General features: G+C 44.3%; 1 long non-coding RNA gene across 1 annotated transcript in view; it reads left to right on the top strand.

Moving 5' to 3' along the window:
* The first annotated feature begins 399 nt into the window (after positions 1-399).
* The window catches only part of LOC122789937, a 31461-nt gene continuing 9100 nt past the window's right edge, over positions 400-22760 (top strand). Inside the window, exon 1 of the long non-coding RNA XR_006362891.1 lies at positions 400-487. This is a non-coding gene — a long non-coding RNA (uncharacterized LOC122789937). The remainder of the gene's footprint in view (positions 488-22760) is intronic.

Below are 22760 nucleotides of genomic sequence, written 5' to 3'. Positions count from 1 at the left end.
TGTAGTGAAGTTCATTATTATGATAGTACAATTTTCTTTGTCCGCATCTCCCTCTCTCTTTTATTAAGCAGGTTTAGGAATGCAGGATCCCAGACATAGAGACACACTAATTATTGGTGACATAGAAGGAGCCGTATGCATCCCACGTGAAGGAGCTTGAGATCTTAAGAAGAGATATACACAAAGGGCTAAAAGGTTTACACAAAGTTTTCCCCTGATGTATAGATATATCATAATAAACTGGCTATTATTTTTTTAACGTAATGTACAGAATGTGCACCAAATATTTTGTTAGCCTCGTTGTTTGCTGCAGTTTCTTGTTACCTAGAATGTGGGTTTTATTTTTATGTGACTTGTGACACTGATGTGCTAAAACTTTGTCTTTTTGCCTACAGGGAGCTTAATAGAAGGCAGACATATGAGCAAGCAAATAAGATTTTTGAGAAAGCCATGAAACTGGAACAAGAGTTTGGTGAATATTTTACAGGTAAACCTGTTTGGCTGATATTTTGATTACAGGTTAGGAAAGATGGTGTTTTTTCCCAGTAATACATGTCTTTTTTGCCAGCTGTTTATTAATGAACAGTAGAGATCGCCTTTACAATTGTAGGACTGCTTTTGTAAAATCTCATAGGTTACAAGAACTTAGACTGAAGTCTATGCTTGCATTGAAAGATTGGTTTCTATAGTTTGATCTGGTTATCTTCATTTTATCCATTAATTGGGATTCATGCAGTACATTTTACAGGCCCAGAATCAAGCACAAATATTCTAGATTAGTGCAACTGGTATTGTAGGCATGTATATCTTTGAACTTCAGTAGCACACCGTAGTCTATATGCAAGTCCTTTTCACTGTTCCAGTTGTCTGGGTGGCAAATGACATAGGAGGACCACATTAATAGTTGTGCTTTCACTTGTTAGACATGGCTTATACAGTAGTTGTCCTTGTGGAAGTCCTTGAAAAGTACGAGTGTCTGGCAGTTCAGCACTTTGCATTAAAGCTATGAATTGCGTAAAGTCATAATCTAGCAGTTTTGGCTTTGCCTTCTCTGCAGATAAAAAGTGGTCTGCTTTCTCTTGGAAAATTGTAGTGTTTAGTGGGCTTATCCAGCTTAGAAATATAAATGGAAAGAAATATATTGAATAAGCTTTTAACCCATGTAGTTTCAATATACCTGTGCTTCAGCTGGTTTTCTATTTCTTATCCCTGTGGAAAGGTTTCCCACCTGTTAGGTGGCATTTGTACTTTGTACTGGTGGCAGCAAGGATCATAGTTTAAGGTCTTGGTCCTAATTGTGTTGTACCTTGCAGTAAGGGACCTGTCCTTCTGAAGGAGTTGCTAACACTTTACTGTGCTGTCAATTCTGCTCAGCTGAAGATAGGCTGCAGGTGATTCCCAGACTGCACCTTGAAACCTTGGGGTAGGTATTCTTTCACCTACCTTGTGACTGTCTTGGAGAATTCATTATCTATCTGTATTACAGCTTGTGAATCCAAAGCTTCTGATATGTTGTTCTTAAGGGCCCATTTTGTCCCACAGGGTCAGAGTTTAACTCTTAAAAGTTTATAATCATTCTCTTGTGCTAACTCTGTGGTATAAAATCTTAATTTTATTCTTTGTTTTTCTTTAGTGTTGTTTGGATAAACAGCGATTGTATGGGTATGCATAGATGTGTGACTACAACAGGGACAGTCAGTAATGGGTTATTTTGCATTCTCCTGTAAAGTACTGGAGGCATCACAAGGTGCTGGTAGGACATTCTTCAACCATAAATTAGTCACAACTTGCTTTGTTTTCCATCCAATTATTTTTGTTCAGATAGCACCAAATACAAAATGTGGTTTACCCGTTTATAGCCGGTGACATAGAATTGACATTTCCGCTGCCGGTGTTTTAAGACTTGACCTTGCAATGGGATAAAATGTTTCATACCAGTCTAAAGTGGCTCATAGTGGCAGTCTGAAGGATTTGCAGCTAATTCTTACCAGTTAGTTATTTTGTTAGATTGCTTTAACTATGTTAAAATAATTGGACACTATCAGTATAAGTCTTTATTTAACAATAGGGAAAAACATTATCTAGCAAAAATGTATAATTGGTTACTGCACAGTAGTCCCAGTGTATGGGGAAAAGCATCTTAGAAATAACATGCTGAATTCACTGTTTGCTCATGAGGAATTACAGTTTTCAAAATGTTAAGTAATGGCAAAGGGTTGTCTATATGTACTCTTTGATCCATCAGGAAATGCCAGTCTTTTTAGAGGCTTTCTCATTTATCAGGTTGTTACTCTCTGAAGTCAAACTACCACCACATGGCAGCTGCAGAGGGATTTTTTTCTTCAGCAATGCTGAGAGAGAGGCACTTGTCCATAAGCATTAACCCAGTCTTACTAGTGAAGAGAGGAAATGGTTCTCGCTTTTATCAGTAAATATTTCCTCTCTCTCTACTGTTATGGAATATGTATGTAGAACTTGCCAAAGTAGTTCCAAAAACAGGTACTGACCATAACAGTTCTTCATGAGGATCTTTTGCAGTGGATATGTTAACTTTTCCCATTTTCCTCTGACTGTCATTCTTCAGTTGCTGTGTCATGGTTGTACAAGGATTATAATTCTTCACATTTTAGTTATAGCCTTCTATTCAAGCAGGCCTGTTGCTGTGATGCCATGCAGGAGTTAAAAGGGCCATATGGATCCCAAGTGCAGGAAGTTGAGATTTTAACAACAGCTAAATGTGCTGCTCTGGTGTAGAGGGATAAAGCCCTGACTGCAACCTGGGTTCAATTAGTGACTTGATTGTGATTGACAGAGTGGCAGGGAGGGGTGGGTATGCCTCTGGCTGACAATCTTTAGTGAAATCTCTAGTGAAAGGGAGTAGTCTTTGGGGGTTGCATTAGGCTTGGCTGAGCTGCTCCGGATGCGGAGCAATATGCCACATACCTACATTGCAAATGCTTACCTTGGATCGGATCACAAGCCACAAAAATAGTGGAGGGGGAGGAGCAAAGGGTAGGCCAATAAGTAAGCCCCCCCCCCCAAGATGAAAGTTCAGATGTGCTGAGCCCTGTTGCTGGCTCCCAACAATTACAGAAGTTAAGTCTTTGGGATTAAGGAGTAGCTGGCAGACTGTGCGGAAGGGGCATGAGGGCCAGGCCGGTCATGATGTGCGGGGTGGAGGGCAAAAAACAAAACTGAATATGAGGGCAAAACATAGGATATGGCCAAGATTTATGCAAACTGCAAATAGGTCATTTGGAGGTTATTTGCTTAAAGCACTGTTTGTTTTGGGCATTACATGTAACTCCTTATTCTTCCCAGTGTTCTTGGTATCAGATGCTTAACCAGTAAGACGTGCACAACAATTGTAAGTTAAGACCTGACCACCAATGGAATATGAAACATAGGTTTTACCCCCCTAGTAAGACTGCCTTCTCCAGGCAATGCAGGATCATTTTAAGGTACCTAATAAGCAAGTCCTGGACTAACAAGAATAAATGTAATGTTATTACCAAAAAAGGAGGCCCTGAATAACACCACAAGAAGCACAGTCACTCTTGTAACACCTTTCTCATTTTACTGAAGTGGAGCTAGGTTAGAGTTGCATCAGGACAGGTCAAAGTCCCACAGGTGGTCTTGGCAGAGTAGCCCAAAATAACACTTGAAAGAGTGGTCTTTCCCATTGTTATAGTCATCAATATTTCCAGTTTAAATACTGCTGAGAATCAAACTAACTGCACTGCCACCAGCACAGGGTGTTTAAGGGCATATTTATGGTCAACTTTACAAGCGGTCCTATTACCTAGAAACTCAGGAGACTAATGGCACCTTCTGCTGTCCTTGCAGCCAGCTCAATAACCTTTTTTTCTCAGTTTTGATGTTGGCTTTCTTTTTGACTCCTGTATCATAGTAAGCCTTCATTTATTGAAAAAAAGTTCCAGTCTTAAAGACAGCATAACTATCCTGTTCATTGAGCTTCCCATATAAGATATTGGAGTTCACATACCGCAACATGTTAGATTCTTTCATATATTGTATCATTGTATTGTATTTTGTCAACCAGGAAGATAATACTGAGTCTTTTGCAATACCAGAGACTTTACTTCTGTTGTCTCTACTAAACATAGGTCTAGCATTCCTTTTCATATTGAAGAATCAATCTCACCATAAAGCTTACTTTTTTATGCACTTGGACAAATTTGCACCCCAGGGTAAGCCCCTTGTGGGCACTGAGGAAGTAGACTGGAAGTAGCACAATTTTCTGCAAGATGGTTCAGGCTTTTTCTCCTTAAGGTTATAACTCCCATGCTTGTGTGTTAGCTTTCAAGGGGTTGGAATGCAATGGGCATTTGTTTACACAGTCAGTTCTCTATGTGATGTGATCTGTAGACCCTGCCCCCCCCTTTAAGATAGACCATATCTCTGGTCTTCACTGTGGATTTTGCAATAGAAAATGTCCCTGAAGCACATGCTCCTTTCTTTTGCTCACAAACAGGCTATAGGCTTAAGCATCATCATTCATCTCTTCCTCTGTATTAGATCCAACAGGTGCTGAGCTGCTAGGCAAATTTGGGTTACTTATGCCAATGGAGGAGGCTAACTTGGTTTTCCAGCTGGATTGGTGCTTGGTTTTCAGTGGAAAGTTGGGAGCATCATCTGATTCCAAGCTGCTGGTACTGACCTTCCTTTTAAAATATTGTTTAATAAAGTCTTCCAGCCCTTTATTGCTTTTTCCCTTCTAACTTCTAAATTTCCGTAAGAATACCATCCAATGTTCATCGTATTGATCACTGCTACAGTAACCTTAGCAGTATGGGTTATATCCTACCAAGGATACAACATTTGTCCATCTTCCAAAGCTTCAGGGTACCTTCCACATGCCAGAACAGTCAACCAGCTGAAGTTGAGCTGATTAAATTACAAGTTTGGGTGCCAACCTCTTCACAGCTTTACTGCACTAAAGAGTATGCTTCTCTGAGACTTTCAAGGATCGGTCGACTTGTGCTTTCTTTTGGTTGTCAGATAAGTTTCTTTGGGGGAAAAAAATTGCATTTTCTTAATTTTGTTGATGTCTTATTACTTTCCTCTTCCAGAAAGTTATCTAAAAGCTGTTAGTTTTGTGTTTTAACAGACTGTCATGTACTTTCAAATGGAACATTTATCACCAGTGCCTTAGTTTTCACATGGTTAATTAATGTAGCCAGTGATAGATCCGAATATTAAGAATCCGCATAAGCTTATTCACATCTGTCTCTGGATTTGCAAGTGTTAGAACATCATCTGCAAACAAAGCAATTTTACAGCCCTGAAATAAAGGCCAGTTTATTCCGACTGCCTTACCTTAGCAGTCAAATGCTCAAGGTACAGTGCAAACAAAACCATTAAAAAATGGCATCCTTGTCTAGTACTCAACCATATGTGTATGCTCTCTGATGGTACAGTGCAAACAAAAACATTAAAAATTGGCATCCTTGTCTAGTACTTAACCTTATGTGTTTGCTCTCTGATGGTCTACCTGCAATTGTTACCCTGGCAGAAGTCCCCCTCATAGACCCTCCTCAAGGTGGCAATTAAGTGATCAGGAAAAGCAAACCTATCAAGGACAAACAAGACGGATATTTCAATTCTACCCTATCAAATACTTTTCAGCATCAATATCGAATAAGCTTAACCCTCCTACCAGTCACATTAGATTCATATCTGATCATTAAGATTATGACTATATTATCGTGAGTCCTTTTCCCCTCAGTAAAACCACATTGGTCCCAGTCAGTCAGTCATGACAGAACCCTTTTAACCATTTTGCTATTATAGATGTGAAAACTTTATAATAGTTTAATATAGTTATACGTCTATAAGATGTTGCTTCTGAGGGAGGCCTTCCCGTCGTAAGAGTAACAGTTATAATGTCTTGACCCCAAGAATGAGGCATATCGTCACTACCCCAAATCTTGTTGATGTTATGTAGTCCAATCTCGCCTTCATTCTTACCCATGGGTTTGCAGCAGATACTCTAGCTCGAAGTCTTCAATTGGCTTGTGGCTAAGAGGTATCCCATCGTGCAACAGATCTATTCCCCAGATCTCATTTGCTGCTCGTTAAGCTCAGACATGGTCTCGCTTTTGGCCGTGGCTAAGTATATTGTTTATAAAATTTTTGTAAACTTTTGACTTGTTGCTCAAAAAAGCTATTTTCATAGCTCTGTGTGTGTGATAGTGGTATTTTACCGCATGTATTTGTTTCTCTGGCTGTTTTTTGTGTTCTTGCCTGGCTGTTTGGGTATCCCGTTAGTTTTCTTTTCCCCACTGGCTAGGCCCATTTAAGTTAGAGGACCTAGTCCTCCCCATTGTTTCTGTGTGGTTTTTGGTTTGGTGCTCCATTCTGTCAGAGTTTAGTGTTGTGTCTGACTAGTGGTGCTTTCCTGCCTTTGTTTCCCCAGGCTAAGCCCATTTAAGTTAGAGGACCTAGTCCTCCCTGTTGTTTTCCCGCTGGTTTCTTGGCCAATGTTCATCGTGTTACACTGCTGCAGTCATTACATTTGGGTTATCCTGCCGTCAGGCGGTTCCCCAGTCGGCCTGAGTTCCAAAGTCTTGGTCCGGCGTCGGTTGCTGTCACCTCTTCCCTGACGTCAGTCTGACAGGGGTATATAAGATGCAGCTGACACCATTTTCTTCAGTCTTTCTTGCCGCGCGGTGCCCAAAGCAGAAGCAGTTCGCAAGTGCCGGTCGGCCAACTCCTGAGATTTTCATTCCGAATCCAGATCCAAAGTCTTCTTAAAAAGCTAAGTACCCCGTTGGGGAAACTTTTTCTTGCCTCAGGCCGATGTCAGTAAAAGTTAATAATTGTATTTCTTGTGGGAAGCAAATACCTCATAAGGACTTCCACTCCTATTGTATTCCATGCCTAGGCCCTGACCACGACGTCACTGGTTGTCGGTTTTGTGCTAGGTTTAACAAGCGCACTACTAAACGTCGGTTTGATTTTGCCCGACATTATTTTGGGAGAAAATTCAATTACACCATGCTGTCAGAGCTTCCGATGACTGGAATGCATAAAAAGTGCAAGGACAAGGACAGGCTTCCGAGGCCCAAAACTGACGTCAAGGCCTCTTCTAGGCCGGTCTCCGGTTTTCCGGTGTTCAGCGAGGTGCCTACGCAGCCCCTGACTACCATTTCCACAGAACCACAGACCGCCTCCGACTCCCACGTGGAGCTGGCTGGGCCTTCAGGCGCACTAGGTTTTCAGCTTTCCGATCCTAATCCTACAGAGGGAACCGAAGCAGGTGAGCAATCCACAGCTACAGAGAGGGTGTTTTCAGACCTACCCAGTTAACTATTAAACCCTCTGCTAAGTCTAAGCCCTCCTTAAAAGCAAAGAAAGACTCAACTCTCTCCAGGACAGGCTTCCATGCCTAAGAAACAAATGCTAAAAATGGCCGAAGACCTAATCACCCTGATCAAGGGGTCCCATCCCCCTCTTGATAAAAGGCCCAGACAGGATTGCAGACTATGAATCCTCCGACCAGGTGTCCATTTCCTCAGACCTAGGATATTCTTTACCCCCTTATGAAGATTCTGATGCTGAGGAATCAATTCCCTCAGCCTCTCCACCTGAGGACTACTCCTTTGGGGAAACCTTACATACCATGAGGGAACATTTCCATTGGGAAGGCCAGGATTACTCAGAGACTTCCTTTTATTGCCTCAACACAGACCCCTTGCTATCCCACCAGTTTTAGATATTGTGGATGATGTGTACACTGAATCCAGTTTAAACCCTGACTCCTTACCCCCAGCCCCAGTTAAACCTGATAGATATTACAGAGTCCCTGACTCTCTCAAATTTCTGTACAAAAGCCCTGTTGCTGACCCTGAAACTTTCTCAGGGACCTAAAGGGATTAAGGCCTTATCAGCAAAAAACCCACTTCCCTCTGACAGAGATTCCAGAGCATTACACAGATGGAGAAAGAAGGTATGTATGTCTGCAACTTTAGCAATGAGAGCCTTGAATTGCCAGTTTTACATGCTAAAATATCAGCAATTTTTTGATGTTTCAGTTGAAACAAAAGATGCTTCCAGACTCGGATCCTCCTAATTTTAAAGAAATGCAGGATTTATTGCATGCAGCTGAACAAGTGGGAAAACAATGTGGGTTTGATTCCTTAGAGGCCTCCTGCAGAGCAGCAGTTGTGGCATCTGTCATTAGAAGGCACGCTTGGTTAAAAGAACATTTGTTACCAGATCATGTTAAGGTCAAATTATTGGATGCACCCTTGCAGTGGGATGTGCTGTTTGGAGTTAAGGCAGAGGATGTATTAAAGAAGATGGAGGATAAGGCAAAATGTATGCAAATGGTGAAAGATTTCTTACAGGTTCAGCCTCCTCGTTTTAGCAGAAATTGGCAAACAAAAAATTGGTCCTTTCCAGTCGCAGACAGACCACAAAGGGGCAGATACAGATGCCCAAGAGGTAGAGGTCAGGCACAAGGCCTCGACAATGGGGTACACCAGGCCAGAAAGAAGGGGAAGACAGGCCTCAACCTTATAAAAAGCAGCCTCAATGACTTTCCACTGCAGCTGTCAAACAGCACTCTCTTGGCAGCCCCCTTAGGAGGAAAACCTGCACTTTTCTATCACAACTGGCATTACATCACCAAAGACAAATGGGTTCTCAACATTGTATCTCAAGGTTACAGGTTCCACTTTCACACTCTGCCAAGGTTAAAAGGAATGCCAAATCTGCCACCAAATCAATGGGCAGAGGCTCAAAAACAAATTACAGCACTCATGGACATGAGAACTATTCAAAAGGTGCCACCACAGGAGCAAGGACAAGGATTTTACTCAAGACTCTTTCTGGTTCCCAGAAAAGACAAAGCCTGGAGACCTATTCTGGACCTTTCTTCTCCAAACACTTACCCGGATGCTCCGAAATTCAATATGTTGACACTACAGCAGTTCTTCCCATGCTGGGCAAGAAAGCTTGGCTCGTGACTTTGGACCTCAAAGAGGCAAACCTGCATGTCCCTATCAGACAAAACTCCAGAAGATACCTCAGATCAATTCTCTGCACTGCCCTTTGGCTCATCTATTGCACCCAGGGTCTTCACAAAGTGCCTGGCACCAGTAATTGCATTTTGCAGGCAAAAAGGAATTCAAATTTACCCATACCTGGACGATTGCCTGATTCAAGCAGAGAGCAAGGACATTCTACTAAAGCATCTGGTGTACGTAAAAAAGTTATTAAGTTGCCTGGGGTACACAGTAAATGAAAAGAAATCAAAACTAGTGCCCTCACAAAAGATAATATTCCTGGGTGCCAGCTTGAACACAACGGCGCAGATGGCTTATCTCACGCCAGACAAGCAAGGACAAACTGACTCAATATTTTCATTTAATGGCAACAAAGACCCAACTCCCTGCAAGAAAAATTCTGCAGGCCTTGGGCTTCATGGCATCTTGCATACTACTAAGTCCATATGCCAGACTGCATATGAAGAAACTTCAATGTTACCTAAAGAGTGCATGGTCTCAACACTGTCAAAGTTTGGAAACAGTTATACCACTAATTCCTTGCCTTCAGCAGGAGTTTCGATGGTGGGCTCAAGCTTGTCACCTCAACAAGGGACAGCCTTTCACTCAGCCCACAGCCAGGCAAACACTGACAACAGATGCATCAGATTACACCTGGGGAGCACACATGGCAGGAAAATGTATCCAGGGCGAGTGGCCCACAGAGCAAAGACATCTCCACATCAATCAAAAAGAGATGCTAGCTGTACAAAATACAATTATAGCTTTCAAGGACCTGCTGCATCCAGGACAATTACTTCTAAAGACAGACAACACCACAGTTATGTGGTACATAAACAAGCAAGGGGGCACACACTCCTACCCCTTCTGCAGACAAGCCATGAGCTTGTGGAACACAGCTCTAAACTAGAGCACAATTCCTGCCAGGAGAGAAAAATACACTGGTAGATGACCTAAGCAGAAACATCATGGACCCCCATGAATGGAAATTGGACCCACAAGTATTCAGAATGATAACACAAAAATGGTGGAGCCCGGATATAGATCTATTTGCATCCCCAATGAACTGCCAATTACAGAAATTCTGCACAAGGTGCTACCATCCACAAGCCTGGAAAGTGGATGCCCTCTCATTCAGCTGGAAAAAACTACAAGTATACACTTTCCCTCTCCTTCCAAAGGTACTCATAAAAGCCAGGCAGGAAGAGTCAAAAATGATCCCGATTGCACCAGACTGGCCACATCAGCACTGGTACCCAGTCTTAAAGAACTTAGCACAAGAACCACCCTGGATTTTGCCTCAAATCCCTCAGCTGTTGACACAGCACAACAATCCGATACTTCACAGCCAGCTAAAGACCTTAAATCTAACTGCATGGAAAATTCCTTAGTCAGGCAAGCAATGCCTCTCTCCAAAGCTGTTATGGATGCCATTCTGGAGGCCAGAAGGCCTAGCACCAGGAAAGCCTACTTGGAAAAATGGAAGAGATTCTGTGCCTGGAACCAAGCTCACAGTCTTGACCCTCTTGTCCCAAACATTCCTCAGGTACTTCAATACTTAACTGAGATGCTGGACAAGGGCCTCTCCTTCTCATCCATCAAGATCCACGCCTCAGCTATTTCTGCTCATTACAACACGGATCCACCAATTTTTTTCTAATCCTTTGCTCAAACAATACCTCAGAGGGCCTAAAAACATAAGACCGCCCCGTAGAGCACCTACACCAACTTGGGACCTCAACTTTGTTTTGGAAAAACTAACTTTACCTCCTTTTGAACCAGCTAACACAGCAGAATTAAAATACATCTCTTGGAAAACTGCTCTGCTACTGGCAATAACATCAGCACAAAGAGTTTCAGAATTACAGGCACTAATGGCAGTGGAACCTTTCCTCATCTTCCACCAGGACAGGGTGTCTTTAAGAACTAACCCTACTTTTATGCCAAAGGTGGTATCAAGTGTGGCTCTAAACCAAACTATTCACTTGCCAACTTTCTATCCAAAACCACAGAACAAAGGGGAAAGACTACTACATTATTTGGACATTCACAGGCAGTTACGCTTCTACTTGGACAAAACCAAAGCTTTCAGAAAATCTGAGCAATTATTGGTAGCATACGCTGCAGGAGCACAGGGAAAAGCCATTTCAAAGCAGTCTACTTCAAAATGGATAGGACACTGTATACGTTTCTGCTGTACCCACCATGGGAAACCTGTACCTAGCAGCATTAGATCTCACTCCACCAGGACAACAGCCACTTCAACTGCCTACCTCAGAGGAGTACCTACCAAGGATATTTTGGAAGCAGCAACATGGAGTTCTGTGCATACCTTCACCAAACATTACTATTTGTCTTTATACTCCAAATCCAGAACTGGCTTCGCCACTGCTGTCCTGCAGGGTCTTATAGCCACCCCTAATGCCTTATAGATCCAGCCTCCCTACCTCAGCTTTGGGATTCCACCCAAGTGTAATGACTGCAGCAGTGTACCACGATGAACATAGTACATTTTTGTACCTACCATAAATGTAAATGTTCGAGTGTAAACACTGCTGCAGTCCAGGTTACCTTCCCCTATTACTTTCTGGTACTTCCTAGCTCATCTACACCTTATTACCTATGGGGAGTATTTGCTGGTAACTAAAAATGGTTGTTTGCTTTTCTTGTGTATATTTTACTAGCATATTGAATTGCCTACCTATTTGGGGGCACCTGACATCTGGGGCAAGAAAAACTGAAGAAAATGGCGTCTGCTGCATCTTGTATACCCCTGTCGCACTGACGTCAGGGAGGAGGCGACAGCAACCGACGCCGGACCAAGACTTTGGAACTCAGGCCGACTGGGGAACCGCCTGACGGCAGGATAACCCAAGTGTAATGACTGCAGCAGTGTTTACACTCGAACATCTACATTTATGGTAGGTACAAAACTGTACTTTTGTGTTAGAGGCTTTGTTTCTTGTTAGTTGGGTCTTATGCGTGTACATATTAATTTGTTCCTTTCAGTATGTCCAAGGATCCTAAGGAATACAGGCCTTCGGGCTTTAAAAAGTGTGTTGAATGCAGCAATAAAATGTCTTTAACTGATGAGCACTCTGTGTGCGTGTACTGCTTTGGGGGCTATTCACCTCCAAGAGTCCTGCTTGTTTTGTCATTCCTTTAGTCCTCGTGTGCTACAGGAGAGGAAGAACAAGCTCATTTTGAAGGGATTGCTTAAACACTCCTCCGAGGAAGACTTGGCTAAGTCTTCCAGTGCATTACCCTCTCCAGCTAAAAAGGACAAAGACTTCCAAGAAGCACTCTCCGGCTCCATCTGTTTCTTTGGAGCCGCCAGAGAAAGTGGTTAGAACAGCTTCTCCTTCAGTTCCATTGCCTTCGGTACCGAAAGAAGGTAGTCTCTTGACTAAGTCCGTATCGGCTCCCAGCCTTTTGGAGCCAGTCACTGATATTTTGGTTTGGAGCTGGCCTCCAGTTTTTTGACCGGGTTCTCCTTCATGCAAGTCCCCTTCTGTAGGGAGATCCAGATCTCCTACTTTTATCTTCCAGGACCCTTTCCGATGAGGATGTTGATAGGGTGGTGAAGAAACTGCTTCATCGGTGTTGGCCAAATTGATTTTGGCTCTGGCCTAGTCAGCTCTGGAGCCTATGGCCTCTTTATCCTTTGTTGTTCCTCCTCCGAGCCTTTCTCGGCCTTTGGAGCCAGAGTTGTCGGTTCCGTTGGGTGCCATTAGGTCGGTTCCAGTAGCCTTGCCTGGCCGCTCGGTTCCGATTTCTGCTCTGACCCCATCGGCTCCGTCCACGGAGTCGAGGGTCCACGGTTCTCCCATCGGACCCGAGAGGGAGGGATCAGATCGATCTTCATCGGTTCCGAGCCTTCCTCTCGGTACTTCGGCTCGAGTGATCTTGGACCCGACATCTGCTTCGGACCTCATCTCCTCGGCGCCGAGGGCTACTACTGTTTTCCCCACAGTTAGTCGGCCTTTGGAGCCGGGGGGATCAGCCTTCGAGGTTATGAGGAGTGTGCTGGCCAGGTCGTCAGCTGCATCCTACAGCACTGATACACTATCCCCTCCAGCACCGGTGTCAGTTTCGGTTCACGCCTTATCCTTGGGCAGTGGAGACCCTAAGCCTCAGGATACCTCCATGAGTGGTCCCCAACTTTCTGACATCTCCCCAGAGTTTTTGCCTGAGGAGCCCGCCAGAAAGAGATTATGTAAGAGGAAACACCTTGACTCCCCGGATGAGTCTCTCTTGTCGGATACCGACCTTGAGGAGTCAGAGGGGTCCCCCAAGTCATCTTCTGAAGATGTTTCTTTTTCAGATATCCTGGAGATCTTGAAACAGAGGTGGCTGGCCTTCCAACCCCCCTTCTGATGGGTCGCTGTTCCTAAAGGCTTTTGAGTCTCAACCCTCCGCCTCTTTGGTTTCTCCCCCTTTTGATGAGCTATTAGACCTTGCCTGTCGAAATGTGTGAGAAACTCCCAACACTGTGGAACCAGTCCCAAGGAGACCCAATAAGTTTTTGTCCTCCCCCTCTGACAAGGAGTATCTATCTAAAGGTGTTCCAGTAGATGCCATGGTGGTGGCAGTGGCCACCAAGAAGGAACTTGCTGAAACTTCATCTACTGTCCATTTGCCTAACAAGGAGTCCCAGGCTATGGACAGGTATGGGAAGCATGTTTTTACTTCAGCAGCCTTTACACTGTGGTCGCTGAACTACTTAACACATTTTACGAGGCTCCAGAGAGATCTCCTAAAAGAGCTAGGAGATTTTCTACAGGGTAACATTTCTGATGCCGTGGCACACAAGGTCAGTGCACAGATGTCTACCTTAAATTCCCTTACCCAACTCCTCCATGAGGCTGATCTCATATGCAGCCAACAGAGCGAGTAGGGCTGCGGGTTCTGGAGTGTCTTTTAGGAGACACTCCTGGATGCGTCTGTGTAATTTCGTGGAGGCCTTCAAGTCTACGTTCACCAATGCCCCATTTGATGGTTCATCGTTGTTTGGAGCCAAGGTGAAGGACACTCTCACTAGGTGCGAGCAGGAAGGAAAAACCCTGTCTGCCGTAAGAGTCAGTTTTTCCATGCCTTCTAGACCTTACCCCAAGGGCCAGAAGGGTGGGAAGATGTGGTTCAGGAAGTCGCAGAGGTTTTTTCAGGGTGCACAAAGGGATTCCCCCTCCGGAGGCAAGGGAGAGGGTGGAAATTCAGGTCGATGCCACCCTAGGGGCAGAGGAGGCCTGCGTAACCCCTGGATTCCTTTTGTGGTTCTCCCTACCAGAACTCCTGAAGGGATGCCCGACTGTGCGTCTCTGGAGTCGGTCGGGGGTCGCATTTCTTTATACCCAGAAGCCTGGCAAGAAGTCACCCAAGACGAGTGGGTATTAAAGATAATTTCCAGAGGTTATCATATTCCCTTTTCTTATCCTCCAGCACCATCCAAGAGAATTCCAGATGTTCCACCCAGTCACAGGGATTCTGCAATTTTAGAAATAAGAAAGTTGCTTTCAAAGGGAGCCATCCAGCCTGTCCCCGCAGACCAAGTAGGATTAGGGACTTACTCCAGATTCTTTTTGGTGCTGAAAAGAACAGGGGACCCGAGACCCATCTTGGATGTCAGACGATTGAACCTTCATGTACAAAAGTTCAAGTTCTGCATGGTCACCTTACAGTCAATATTCCCTCTGTTAGGGAAAGATGTGTGGATGTGCTCCATCGACCTCAAAGATGCTTGCTACCATATCAAGATGGACAGGGCATCAAGAAGTCATTTACCCTTCCGGCTGGGAGCCAGTCATTTTCAGTTTTGTGCTCTGCCCTTTGGTCCCACCACAGCCCCCAGGGTACCAAATGCATGGCAGTGGTAATGGCTCACTTGAGATGTCAGGGATTCCAAGTGTTTCTGTACCTGGAAGACTGGCTCCTTTCTGCCACAACCAGGCATCTACTGTTACAGACCAGGGATGCCACCATTACACTGTGCCAATGGTTAGGAATTGCTCTAAATTGGAAAAAAATCTGCCTTGTTGCCCTTGCAGCATGTCACTTTTATTGGTACCGAACTAGATTCGGTGCTCATGAGAGCCTTCTTACCAGAGGAGAGAATTCAGGCTCTACAACAGCAGGTCTAAGCCTTACTACCATTGAGGAAGGTCAGGGCAAAAGTGGTCCTCAAGTTATTAGGGACCATGCCTGCCACGATCATGCTAGATGCTCTTTGTGTTTCACTGTTGCAGTCATTACATTTGGGTAATCTGCTGGCAGGTTGCCCTCAGTCTGCCTGATTAACAAAGTCTTGGGTCCTGCGTCGGATGCTATCTCTTCTTCTATGATGTCAGGTTGTCCGGGGTATAAAACATGCAGCTGACATCATTACATCAGTCTTTCTTGCCATGCGGTGCCCGAAGCAGAAGCAGTTCACAAGTGCCAGTCGTCCGACTCCTGAAATTTTCATTTTCGAGTTTCGGAACCAAAGTCTTAAACTTAAAGCTAAGTACCCTGTTGGGGAAACTTTTTCTTGCTCCTTACCGATGTCAGTAAAAGTTAATAATTGCATTACTTGTGGAAAGCAAATACCTCATAAAGATTTTCATTTGTACTGTATTCCTTGCCTAGGCCCTGACCACGACGCACCTTGCTGTCGGATTTGTGCTTTATTTAATCAGCGCACTATCCGTCGACGGAACTTTTTTGCCTCTAATTATTTCAGTTCTCTGTTTAATTATCTAGAAATGTCATTGGTTAGCCTACCAACTACCGGAATTCTAAAAAAAATGCAAAGATAAAGACAGAGACAGGCTGCCGAGGTCCAAAACTGCTGACAACGCTTCTCTTAAGTCAGTCGTCAGTTTGCCGGTACTCGGTGAGGTGCTTTTGCAGCCCCTGATACCCACCACTTCTGATTCGCAGGCCTCTACTGAGACCCATTCAGAGTCCAGTATGCCGTGAGATGCTTCAACTTTGGAACCCGAGGATGTCTCTACCTTGGATGGGTCCAGAGCTGCTGTGCAGGCACTGGCTTCTGAGGGGTGTATTCAGGCCCTACTGACTTGCATATTAAATCGACCCCATCTTCATTATTAAGGCCTAAATCTCGATCCATGTCTATAAAACCGATGCCCAGGCCGCATGTTCAGGCCCCTATACCTAAAAAACAAATGATAAAAATGTCTGAAGATCTAATTTATCTAATCAGGGGTAGTCAACCCCCCCTTTCTCTAAGAGGTCAAGGGCTGAACTTGATTATGAAACTTCTGATTAGGATTCTGTTTCTTCTGACTCTTCACATGACCTGGATTTGTCCATGCCTACTTACGAGGATTCCAATGCAGAGGACTCCATCCCCTCTGCTTCTCCTCCTGAGGACTTTCCTTTTGGGAAAATTTTATATGCCTTGAGGGAGCATTTCCACTAGGAAAGCCATGAATTTTCTGATTCAAAAAAGAGGCTTAGGTATTTCCTGCTTCTACCTCAGCATAGGCCTTTGGCTATACCTCCTGTGCTAGACACTAATGATGTGTTTTTGGAATCCAGTTTGGCCCCTAATTCTCTGCCTATGGCTCCTAGTAAACCTGACATACTACAGGGTTCCTTAGTCCCACAAGTTCCTTTTCAAAAATCCTGTTGCAGATCCAGAAAACATTTCTCATGGGCCCAAGGGCATTAAGGCTTCTACTGCTAAAAATCCTACCCCTCCTGATAGAGATTCCAGGGCGCTGGATAGATTGGGTAAAAAGGTTTATACTTCTGCGACCTTGGCAAACAGAGCATTAAACTGCCAATTTCATATGTTAAAATATCAACAGCATATTATTGGGCTGCTTAAACAGAAAATTATGTTGATTCCTGACTGTGTGGGAAAATAAAGACTTACAGGATTTCATGCATTTGCTGAACAAGTTGGAAAACATACTTTGCAATGTGGTTTTGATTCTTTAGAGGCCTCCTGCAGAGCTGCTGTTACTGGGTCTGTGCTTAGAAGGCATGCTTGGCTTAAGGAGCAATCTTTGCCTGATCATGTTAAAGCTAAATTGTTGGATGCTCCTTTAAATCAGGACCGCCTGTTTGGCAATAAGTCTGAAGAAGTTCTAAAAAAAGATGGAAGATAAAGCTAAATCTATGCAAACTGTTAAAGCTTTCTTACAAGTGCAGCTTCCACGATTTAGTAGGCATTGGCCTATTAAGAATTGGTCCTTTCCAGCCTCTTCCAGGTCCTCTCATGCCAAACCCAGACACAGCAAAAACCCCAGGTTTCAGTCCCAGGGTTGTTCAGAGCAAAGCAGTGGGGGGGGGTCTCCACTTCCAAATCTGGAAATAACAAGACAGCCCCTATAGTAAACAGTCTCAATGACTTCCTTTTAAAATTACCAAGCACTTATCTCTCAACCGCCCCTTTGGGGGGAAAGATTGCTCTTCATGCAAAGAACTGGGAACTCATAACCCAGGACAAATGGGTTTTAAATATAGTGTCACAGGGATACAGCTTTTTTTTCCACACATTGCCAACACCAAATGGGTGCCCAGACCTGCCCCCGAAGCAGTGTGCAGAGGCTGAAAAACAAGTACTTTCTCACTTAAGCATGGGGGCTGTTCAACTGGTGCCAAAAGAGGAAAAGTGACAAGGTTTCTATTCAGGGCTTTTCCTGGTACCCATAAAACACAAATCATGGCGTCCAATCCTGGGCCTGTCTACTCTAAACACCTTTCTGGAGATTCCAAAATTCAAGATGCTGACTCTTCACCAATTACTTCCTATGCTAGGTAAAGATGCCTGGTTGGCAACTCTAGATTTAAAAGAAGCATTCCTGCACATCCCAATCAGGGAATGTTGCAGGTGATACCTACGCTTGAAAGCAGGCTACTTGCATTATCAGTTCTCTGCACTGCCCTTTGGCTTGTCTACTGTGCCCAGGGTATTCACAAAGTGCCTGGCTCCAGTTATTGCATTTTGCAGACAAAGAAATATTCAAATATATCCATACCTGGACGATTGTCTAATTCAGGCAGAAAACCAGGGCATATTTTTAAATCATCTGGTGTTTGTAAAAAAAAGGTTCTAACTTGTCTATGGTACACCATAAATGAAAAGAAATCACAACTGGTACCCTTGTCAACAGATTACATTCCTGGGTGCAAGCTTGAATACAACTGCCCAGATGGCTTTCCTCATGCCAGAGAAGCAAATCATTTGGTAACTTACTTCAAACAGGTGGCCACAAAAACCCTGCTATCTGCAAGACAAATACTGCAAGCCTTAGGGTTCATGGCCTCCTGCATTCTTTTAATTCCATATGCAAGACTGCATATGAGGAAACTACAGTGGTATCTAAAAAGTCTATGGAGTCAACATTGTCACTTTCTGGAAACAATGATTCCTATCATACCTTGCCTATGCCTGGAGTTCCTATGGTGGGCAGAAGCCTGCCATCAAAACAAGGGATTACCATTCACACTACCCCCTGCTGCCCAGACCCTAACTACGGATGCATCAGATTATGCATGGAGGGATCACCTGGCAGGGAAGTGCATTCAGGGCAAATGGAACCAAAGTCAAATGCACCTACTTATCAATCAAAAAGAAATGTTAGCTGTACAGAATGCTGTGACAGCCTTCAAGGCCTACATTCTTCCAGGACAACTAATGGTAAAGACTGACAACACCCCAGTTATGTGGTACATAAACAAGCGGGGGGGGTACCCATTCCTACCCCCTCTGCAGACTAGCCATGGCATTGTGGAACACAGCCCTGAGCTACCAAGTGCATCTACAAGCTCAATTCCTGCCAGGAAAGCTGAATACACTGGCAGACAGACTAAGCAGAAACCCCATGGACCCACACAAGGGGAAACTGGAACCACAAATTTTCAATATGTTGACAAACAAATGGGGGAGCCCAGACATAGATCTGTTTGCCTCCCCCCAGACCTACCAGTTGGACAAGTTTTGCACAAGGACTCCCCACAAACAAGCCTGGAAAGTGGATGCTCTGTCCTTCAGCTGGAAAAATTGATCAGTCTACGCTTTTCCCCCTCTGCCTCTGCTCTCCAAAGTTCTACTAAAAGTCAAACAGGACAAACCAAGGATGATTTTGATTGCTCCAGACTGGCTGTGCCAACACTGGTACCCCCTCTTGCGCAGTGCGTCGCAAATATCTCCATGGCACCTGCCTCAGACCCCTTCCCTGCAGTCTCAGCAGGAGAACCAAATTCTGCACCCTCAGTTTCCAACATTAAACCCTGCAGCCTGGCTAATCGCTTAAATTCATCCTTGTCATCCCTCAACAAACCTGTGATGGATGTCATCTTGGAGGCGAGAAGATCTAGGACTAGAAAATCTTATGCTGACAAATGGAAAAGATTCTGTGCCTGGGATCAGTCTTTAGGGATGAGCACAGCAACGCCCATTTTACATCAGATTTTGCAATACTTAACTGAGATGCTTCACAAGGGCTTGTCTTTTTCCTCCATTAAAATCCATGCCTCAGCTAGTTCAGCTCACTATGACATGGAATCACCTCTCTTCTCTCATCCTCTACTCAAGCAGTACCTCAGAGGGGCAAAAAACTTGAGACCACCCAGGAGAACTCCAGCCCCTGCCTGGGACCTTAACTTTGTTTTGGAGAAACTCACTCTACCTCCTTTCAAGCCAGCTGCTACTGCAGACTTAAAATTTCTTTCTTGGAAAACAGCCTTCCTTTTAGCAGTGACTTCAGCTAGAAGGATATTTGAATTACAGGCCCTTATGGCAGTGGAGCCTTTCATCATCTTTCATGCGGACAGGGTATCTCTCAGGACTAATCCATCCTTCATGCCCAAGGTGGTTTCCAGTGTGGCTCTTAATCAGTCCAGTCATTTGCCAACCTTCTTTCCCAATCCACAGAACAAAGGGGAATGGATTCTGCATTCATTGGATGTGCAAAGACAACTAAGATTCTAATTGGACACGACTAAATCTCGAAGAAAATCTGAACAATTGTTGGTAGCATTTGCTGCAGGGGCAGAGGAAAAGGCTGTTTCAAAACAAACCATTTCTAAATGGATAAGCCATTGCATTAATTTCTGCTTTAAGCACCATGGAAAAACCTATCCCCCAGGGGATCAGATCTCACTCTACCAGGGCTGCATCTACTTCTGCAGCCTTTCTCAGAGGTGTCCCTACCAGAGATATCCTAGAAGCTGCTACCTGGAGTTCTGTGCATACTTTCACCAAGCATTATAATTTACCAATTTTCTCCAAATCCAGAGCTGGCTTTGCCACTGCTGTCTTGCAGGGCCTTATAGCTGGTCCTAATGTTGTATAAACTCCTCCTCCCAACCATAGCTTTGGGAATCTACCCAAATGTAATGACTGCAACAGTGAAACACGAAAAACATAGTACAGTTGTGTACACTTACCATAAATGTAGATGTTTGAGTGTATTCACTGTTGCAGTCCTGGGTTACCCTTCAGCTCCCTAGATCTTCTGACTATACCTCTTCTTTCCTTTACTATGCTTAAAAGCCTTTTTAGTGCATTTGCTTTTGGTTGGAGGTATACTTTTCTGTTTATTTGCTCCCCATTGGGGGGCACCGGACATCTGGGGCAAGAAAAGCTGATGTAATGACATCGGCTGCATGTTTTATACCCGTGACGACCTGATGTCATGGAAGAAGGGACAGCATCTGACGCAGGACCCAAGACTTTGTTAATAAGGCGAAATGAGGGGCAACCTGCCAGCAGATTACCCAAATGTAATGACTGCAACAGTGAATACACCTGAACATCTACATTTATGGTAAGTGTACACAACTGTACTTTCCCCTTGCCAGACTACACGAGGGTTCTTCAGTGGCTGCTTTTCGCCCAATGGTCACTGCATCATCTCCCACTCTTACATTGTATTCTGATTACGACACGTGCAAGCAGGATCTACACTGGTGGCTTCAGGCCAGCAATCTCAATGTGGGCAAGCCCTTTGTCCCATCTTCTCAAGTTGCCACGGTGACCACGGATGCCTCCCAGATTGGGTGGGGGGGGGCATTATCTTGGCAGGACTGTCCAAGGCACGTGGCAGGATCATGAGACACATTTGCATATCAATGTCTTGGAGATGAGAGCTGTGCTATTAGCATTGCAAGCACTTCAGAGCTCTCTCTCCCTCTAGGGACAATTGCAATCCACTCAGACAACATGTCGGTAGTATGGTACCTGAACAAACAGGGAGGAACCAAATCATACCCCCTTTGCAGAGAGGCACTTCGAGTTTGGCAGTGGGCGGTGTCTTCCCAACACTTTCTAGTTGCAATGCATATACCGGGGAAGTCCAACGTGATTGCCGACGGGCAATCGTAATGCAGAGCATAGTGATTCCTGAACAATTATGTTGCAGAAGAGATATTCCACAGATGGGGTCAGCCTTGCTGCAATCTATTTGCCAGCCCCCTCAACGCCAAATGCAGCAGCTACTTCACCCTTATCCCGCCAGAGGGGGAGACACCCAGGGACGCTCTGGCTCACGATTGGCCCTCTGGTCTTCTCTACGCCTTTCCACCATTACCTCTGATATTAAAGGTCATTCAGAAAGCACAGTCTTTGGGGAGCAAAATTATCCTTATTGCCCCACACTGGCCTCGTCAGATTTGGTTTCCCTTCCTTCAACCCTATCTAATGGATAAGCCCTGGATTCTGGACCCAGTTCCAGATGTGCTAATTCATATGTCAGGACAGTTCCATCCCTCCATCCAGACCCTCAGGTTGACAGCTTGGCTGCTCCAGTTCCGTCCTTAGTTAGGCTTCATGATTTTTCCCCAGAAGTGGTCCATTTTCTGTCATCTTCCCACAAGTCTTCTACCAGGAAGATTTATTCCAGTAAATGGAAGAGATTTTCTATTTGGGCCCGTGAGAGACATATTGATCCTTATACAGTGCCAGTTTCAGCAATACTGGAATTTCTTTCTCAGCTGTTTAGTCAGGGTTCAGCTGCGGCAACCATTACAGTGCAAGTGCCAGCAATTTCTACCTGTCATATTGCTAATGAGCCCAACCTTATGGCTCATAGGCTTTGTAGGGCTTTTATGAGAGGGACGTTGTTAGTCCGACCTCCAGTCTTTGATCCAGTGATGCCATGGGACCTCAATTTTATACTACAGAAGCTCACCTCAACTCCCAGCTATGTGTGACATTAAATTCTTGTCATGGAAGACCGTATTCTTGGTAGCCATAACTTCAGCTAGGCAGGTCTCTGAACTCCAAGGATTATTGATTAGGCCACCTTATTTGGTGTTCCACAAAGGTAGGGTCTCCTTAAGAACCAATCTTTTCTTTGTTCCAAAGGTTGCCTCTGTTGTCAATATCAACCAATCCATTGAGTTGCCTGTGTTTTTTCCTGAATTCTCCAACAAGGCATAATTTAAGTTTCATCAGCTGGATGTTCACAGACAATTGCATTTCTATTTACATAGGACAAAAGATTTCAGGAAATCAGATCAAATGTTTGTCTCATTTTCAGACGCTAGACTTGGGGTTCCGGTTTCTAAGGTAACCTTGTCTCGCTGGATCTCTGATTGCATATCATTTATTTATGCTTCCAATGGCAAAGAATTACCCTTTAAAGTGAAGGCTCATTCTACACATTCTGTGGCTACCTCAACTGCGTTTCAGGCTAGGATGTCTATGGATGATGTTTGTGCTGCAGCAGCATGGGCTTCGCCTCATACCTTTATTAGTCACTTAAATTCAGTTTG

This window comes from Protopterus annectens, chromosome 15.part0 (assembly GCF_019279795.1).
Source record: "Protopterus annectens isolate FY-2018-M chromosome 15.part0, PAN1.0, whole genome shotgun sequence".
Classification (NCBI taxonomy): domain Eukaryota; kingdom Metazoa; phylum Chordata; order Ceratodontiformes; family Protopteridae; genus Protopterus; species Protopterus annectens.
This window is presented reverse-complemented; position numbering and strand designations above follow the sequence as displayed.